At 36.0% G+C, this 7,172-nt stretch overlaps 1 non-coding gene across 1 annotated transcript; it reads left to right on the top strand.

Annotated features, from left to right (window-relative positions):
• Window positions 1-2,792: 2,792 nt before the first annotated feature.
• On the top strand, window positions 2,793-2,866 carry Trnan-guu (transfer RNA asparagine (anticodon GUU)). Its single transcript has one exon. It is a non-coding gene; the product is annotated as a tRNA-Asn (tRNA).
• The last annotated feature ends 4,306 nt before the right edge of the window (window positions 2,867-7,172 follow it).

Here is a 7,172-nt window from a genome sequence, read left to right as displayed (position 1 = left end):
TCTATTCCTAATACAATTTAACCTCTTCCGCTATGCCCTAGTCCTTGACTTTGAAGGCTGCAAATGAGCTAGCTTTAATCTGTACGAACTTTCAGTGGAGCGACATGGCAGTATGAGCTTCGTACTACATCCAGTTGTTAAGGGGAATTGTAACATTTATGGTCTTTGAGATAGTTTAAGATGAGACATTCTAGCATTTCAGTTTATGTTCGACCTATGCAGTCTATATAACAAAACAATGCAGCAGGAATACAAAACATTCCACGTGCCGGTAATAATTTCGACAAGGCACAATAGTTGGGAACAGCCAAACTTAATGTCCAACAACTATCACTTCCTAAGCGAAGTTTCTCCATCAATTAGTGGAGCAAACTGTTGTGACAAATGCAGGCGCTTTCGGAACCCATAATATTCGAAAATCGATTATGTTAGCATAGTGGTTATTGTATCAAATACTTACCAATTTCTTCATTGAAGATTTATACTCGGGTCACATAAAAATACTTATTTTATCGAAAACGACTTGTCTCTTTATTTTAATCCACCGTATACTAAATAAATTTAAAACTCATGCGAAGCTTACTTTAAACTTAACTTTAACTTAACTTTACTTTTTTTTTATTTTTTTCTTTTTTTTACATTTAAATACGTACTCTGTAGCAAAATTATCTGTTACGAAGCTGGTTATAACCCGACACCCATAGCGACAGTAAGTACGTTTGTCATTTTATTCATTCTCATTGTACAACGGTATAAAATAAATATTGACACCAGGGTTGATGGGGTTGGTAATCCACCTCAAAACCCACACGATAGAAGAAATAAATATTGACTTTAGAGGCTAAATGACGCTCTCTCTTCATTAAAGATACTCGTTACCTACTTCTTAGACTAACCGAAAGTAAGATAATACCTGCTTCGGAAGGCACGTTAAGCTGTTGCTCCCGGTTACTACTTACTGATGTAAGTATGTAGTCGTTACACGAGTTATGTCAGGGGCCTTTGGCGGCTCAATAATAACCCTGACACCAACCTGAGGTTGGTATTCCACCTCACAACCCACACAGGATATCACTGTGGGTGTTTCTAACAAATCATCGGTTCAAATCCGCGAATCTTTGTGTTTCGTCTGAGTCATCGTGATTTAGTGCCTCATTTAAGGCGCCATAAATATACTCGACAGTCACTACCTCGTTCGCAGAAAGGATTACAGACCTTAAATTGTTTTATAGTTGCTTTCCGGAGGAATGTGTGTGAATTTTAGTTTTTACGGTGGTATTAGCATAGAATAAGGAATAATACTACGTACATAACGGCAACTCTCCGCTCCCCACCAGCGTCTGAGCTATACCGACCTCGCCGGCGTGGTCGTCGATTTTCCTCAATCAGCGCTTATCGCCATCGACCCACTAGGAGAATGTTACACTGACAAGAGCGTGACTCTCAAATGTGATGATTCATTAGCTGGTAAAGTTATCAAAAATAATTGTTTTTCGAAAACAAAATGTTAGCTGAGGAATGACTTCCTCAACCGTCACCTTGTATTAAACAATATTAACAACAGAGCTTCTGTGAAATTGCAACATGATTATATTCCAATCACATTTAAAAAAAAAGAATAGAAAGAAAGTATTTATTATTAGAGGACGCCACAATAACAATGCAAACACAGTAGGGAAAAAAAAAACTTACACAAAATACAATATCATATGGGTAAGCCATGTCAGGTACTTTCTAATATTGCAAAAAGTTAGTAGGTAGCTACTAAAATGTCTAGTTTCAGTAAAGATGTATAAATTCTCGTATCATAAAGCCAAATTGTGATCGTTAACTTTCAAACAAGACGATGAAATGACTAATAGTTCGTAGAACTTTCAAAATAGTATGGCTTTAACTGTGATCTGTGATAAAAAATCTAATTTGCAAGCAATGTTTTTATTTAGCAATTCATCTTTGCGGTCGCTTATTTCATTTGTGAATAAATTTCTGGGCGGTTCACGTTCATCTCATCATTTTTGCCAAGTCACTTTGAAATAATCTATGACTAAACACGCTTTTGTATTTCAAAGATTTTGAATGCCTAAATTGAAATGAATACGAAAACCTTCCCCGGCTTGTATTGAAATTAAAGGTCGAATATTGGGTTCAGTAGGCACCTAAGGCCTTATGAAGGTGTTCAATATACTAATGATGTCTTAAATAGGACCAGCTCAGTCAGTCCAAATCAAAAAGCAATACGAACATGTGAAAGTCTTTCACCTTGAACTTGCAGGTACGTAAAGATGAGAAACCACTTCGGTAAATGAAACATTAAATACATATAATGGATTAAAAAATCTAAGTAATTATATTGTAAAAATTACAATAAAGTAACGAAAATATTCACCGAAACAAATGAATACAAAGTGGTTTTACAATTGAAATAAATGAGTTTAAGTATTTAATATATTCTCCTATTACAATTATATTATATAATTGCTAGTCACCAAAACATAAATCCAGTCAAATGATTGATAATATTATTGCATTGCTAGTAATATTTACAATTAATACGAGTAGTAATTAAGCTAGCAATAATAATAATATTGATTAATAATATCTATGGGCATTAAATTGAATAGATAATATATTTACCAGTGATAGATAATATAAATGCTTATAAACTTATAATGAATCAACAATTCTTTATCAACCGACAGGGAAAACAGGCGTAAGCGGCGATGACGTCATGCGTTGCGCAAGATGGCGGCGTCTATGGGAAGTGTATCGTAATTTCGGCAGAGCAGACATCCGCCTCCGTGGCGCAATTGGCTAGCGCGTTCGGCTGTTAACCGAAAGGTTGGTGGTTCGAGCCCACCCGGGGGCGATTCTTTTGCATTTTTTTACATTATTTTTTTTGATCGCTAACATTGATGGCTACCACAGACTAGTGCGCGTTTGTTATGTGAATCGTAAACACAATTGGGTAGTTTCCAGAGTCAAATATAAATTCTGATTACTAAATTAAGACAGATCTAAAGCTGACAAAAAATAAAATTTTTAACAAAAAAAAACCGACTTCAAACGCAAAACTAAAAAGCAATAAATAAATTTACTTCGCACAAAGTAATAAGTACGTATTTTCAATTAGTTAATTAATTTATAATTCTGAAGCCGGTGCCAAGGAAATGCTACAACGAAGTACCGATTCATATATTTTTCAATACTGATTGTTTTGTAATTTTTTGTTTGACATTGTTTTGTAATTGCTTTGATATAGGTATTAAACAATATTGTGTGTACATAGTAATTTGATATTGTAGTAGGGTTGTTGTAGCATTTACTTGGCACCGACTTCAGAATTATAAATTAATTAACTAATTGAAAATACGTACTTATTACTTTGTGCGAAGTAAATTTATTTATTGCTTTTTAGTTTTGCGTTTGAAGTCGGTTTTTTTTTGTTAAAAATTTTATTTTATTTTACGATTTTAAGTGATGGTTAGACCGAGCAAGGATGCAGACAGACAGATTTTCTGATTTATATTCATATATAATAATATAATATATTATTAGTAGTGATCACAATTATTATTGATGAACATGTTTACACACACACACTCACACACGCGCTAACGCACACGAGCACACGCGCACGTACACACGCACACACACAGATACACGCACACACACAGACACACGCACACACACACACACACACACACACACACACACACACACACACACGCGCGCGCGCGCACACACACGCACACACACACACACACATGTGTATGTGTACATACACACATGTGGTTGTCAGTGGAAGCTGCTATCATACACACTCACGCATACATATAGATACAGTAGATTTCGCGTGGTTCGCTCGCTGCTAAAGCAGCTCGCGTGTCCTGTTTATTCGAAACTGTCCCTCTTCGTATGGCGGCCATCTTGTTTTTCCGCCATTTTGTTTTATTTCACCGGCGACAGAATTTGACCAAGATTTAAATGGGTGTCGTGGAAACAAACAAAATCCAGGTGCAATAGGTTTGCCAGACCGTAGGATGTCTCCCTGATTGGGAGCAGTTTTCAAAGATGACGTTCCGATCACACCCCTATACATCATTTTTACCCCCAAGACATTTTCTGAAAAAACAAAATTTTGTATGGCGGCCATCTTGTTTTTTCGCCATTTTGTATTTTTTTCACCGGCCATTAAATTCGACCAAGATTTAAATAGGTTTCGTGAAAGAAAAATTGGTTCAGGTGTGATAGTTTCGCCAGGCCGTAGGGTGTCACCCTGATGCGGAGCAGTTTTCGAAAATCGGGAAGTATTTCCATACTTAACATGACGATCCGATCACAACCCCGATATATATTTTATATCCCGAGACATTTTCTGAAAAAACAAAATTGTGTATGGCGGCCATCTTGTTTTTCCGCCATTTTGTTTTTTTTTTTTACGCGCTATGGAATTTGACCAAGATTTTAATAAGTGCTCTGAAAGAAATATTGGTTCACGTGCGATAGTTTTGCCAGGCCGTAGAGTATCTCTCTGATGCGGAGCAGTTTTTGGTGACCAGAAAGTATTTCCGTACTCTACATGACGTTTTGAGTAAGCGCCCCATACATTATTTTTACCCAAACGGGCTTCTTCCAAAATCGACAAAATTTTGTATGGCGGCCATCTTTTTTTTCCGCCATTTTGTTTTTTTGCACCGGCGATTGAATTTGATCAAGATTTAAATACGTTTCGTGAAAGAAAAATTGCTCCAGGTTGTATAGTTTTGCCAGGCCATAGGGTATCTCCCTGATGCTGACCAGTTTTCGAAGGTCGGGAAGTTTTCCCGAAGCCTAAAGATCGATCCGATCAATATGACTTTACAAACGCACTAGTCGCTCCTACGATTTTTGAAAATTCCCCTCGATTTCTCTGGTCTTCCATCATCAGATCCTGACTTCCTTGACATGGGACCCCCTTGGGTATATCTCCTTTCAAACAAAAAAAGAATTATCAAAATCGGTTCATATACGACGAAGATATGCCCGAACAAACATAAAAAAAAAAAAAAAAAAAAAAAAAAAAAAAATATACGGTCGAATTGAGAACCTCCTCCTTTTTTGAAGTCGGTAAAAAGCGTTTTCTTTTTTCTATTTAATTTATATATGAATTTAAAAAATGTAATAATGAGTGCGACATTTTGTCTTGTTTTGCTATGACGTCACAGGTTGCTTTTTTTACAAATTTCATTAAATTTTTTGACGTTTATTAAAAAGTAACTGATTAGAGTAGATGGAAACTACCCTATTATAATTAAACATTTAGAATAAAGATATTCTTGTTTAACTTCAAATTATTATTTATTTATAACAATATTACGAATAAAAATAATATTTGGATTAATAATTTATAAAATTTTAAATGGGTACTTAAAGTAGATGTGGTAGCGAATTTATGAGACCTTTCTTATAAATTCACATAAAGAGATATAATTCAAAGAGATTCACAACACGATATTCTATTCCTAGTACAATTCAACCTCTTCCGCTATGACCTGTCCTTGACTTTGAAGGCTTCAAATGAGGTTCTACTGTATTAGTTACGGCTAGGTATATGTAACTAAGCTCTCATCTTTGGATATTTTATTGTGCGTTTTTATTTTTAAAATTTCGATTTTAATATTTCGTATCGTTGTTTACAGCTTTGGCTGTTATCCAAACGGCGATATTGTGTCTTTATCCAATGCTGTTTTGCTATAATGTTCCTAGCAGGCGTTAAGCCTGTTAGCTGTCACAGTACAATAAATCGCATTTTAGCAGAATAGCTGTAACGTTAATATTTGGTACATTCATAGCACTTCACTACAACTGCCAGGTAACTTAACGGGACGGAAGTCATTGACATGAAGGGAAGGTGCAGTTATCATCTTCTTCTTCAATATTCTTTGGGGTTTACTTGTTTGGGATAATAGAATGGCCAAAGCGGTATATAAAGCGAAAGTAGGGTTGGCAGAGGAAGACCTAGAAGGACTTACATTGACCAAACTGGAGATGTCCTTAGAAAAGGTTTAATACGATCTACTCTGAACCGGCGTGCGTATATGAAGCGATTGATGAATGTGGAGGAAGCAAGAGAAGTGTGTCAGGATCGAAGCAAATGGTATTCTATAGTCTCTGCTCACCCCGGTGGGAAATAGGCGTGAGTTTATGTATGTATTGTGTTAATTGTCAAGACGTTGCCAAGAGTGAGCAGGACGCAAGGAGGTAGGTATTAAAAAAAATAATAAAAAAATATGTTTATTTCTCTTACTAGCTTAGAACTTTTAAATACAATATTCAATGGTATACGTTGGATACAGATTAATGAAGCAGGCGAGAGACTGGTGTCTGTGATAGGCGCAGGCCTGTGTTACAGATCACCAGGCCCCAACCTTCGGACATTACGGAATCGATAATATGTTTATACAGCGAGCTATTTCTTTATACGAGAAAAAACATTTTATACAAGAAAAATAGAAAAGAAAAAATAAGCGAATTATGTGGGTGAGCGCGCATGTGAGTGTGTAAGTGAGTGTGTATGTGGATTTGTGTGAGGGTGTGTAAAATTGAGTGTGTGTGTGTGAGTGTGTTATTCTATTAATAATGTGGTACTTAACTGCTTACTTAACTGCTTCTCCACCAATCCGCATTGGAGCAGCGTGGTGGAGTATGCTCCATACCCCCTCCGGTTGATTGAGGGGAGGCCTGTGCCCAGCAGTGGGACGTATATAGGCTGTTGATGATGATGATGACTTAACTGCTTACATCTTTAAGATGCGTCTTTATTCTAAAAGATCTAGTTTTGGTTGTTGATCTCGTAGAGGAGTAGTGTCTACTATTATTTTATCTGTGGCATATCACATCTACAAATTGATTAAAATGTTAGTAGTCAAAACTAAAAAAACTTCAAACGAAATTTTCCAAACTAAATTGGCTATTGGTCCAAGTTATAATTCACCGACTTAAAAATGCATATAATTGTGTGATTTATTATCATACTAGGCGTGTGAGAAATGGTTTTTAAATTACGAAGCGTCTGTCAGAAGTTATGGGTTGAGACCAATTTAAACAATTTTGAACTCGCAAATGGACTATCAATTTTAGATGTTCAAAACTTTATTGCTTGGCTTGGGTTTTTTGGAATTACCTTTAGGATA

Source organism: Pectinophora gossypiella, chromosome 1 (genome assembly GCF_024362695.1).
Source record: "Pectinophora gossypiella chromosome 1, ilPecGoss1.1, whole genome shotgun sequence".
In the NCBI taxonomy this organism is placed as follows: domain Eukaryota; kingdom Metazoa; phylum Arthropoda; class Insecta; order Lepidoptera; family Gelechiidae; genus Pectinophora; species Pectinophora gossypiella.
The sequence above is the reverse complement of the archived record's forward strand: the minus strand, read 5'-3'. Positions and strand labels throughout refer to the sequence as shown.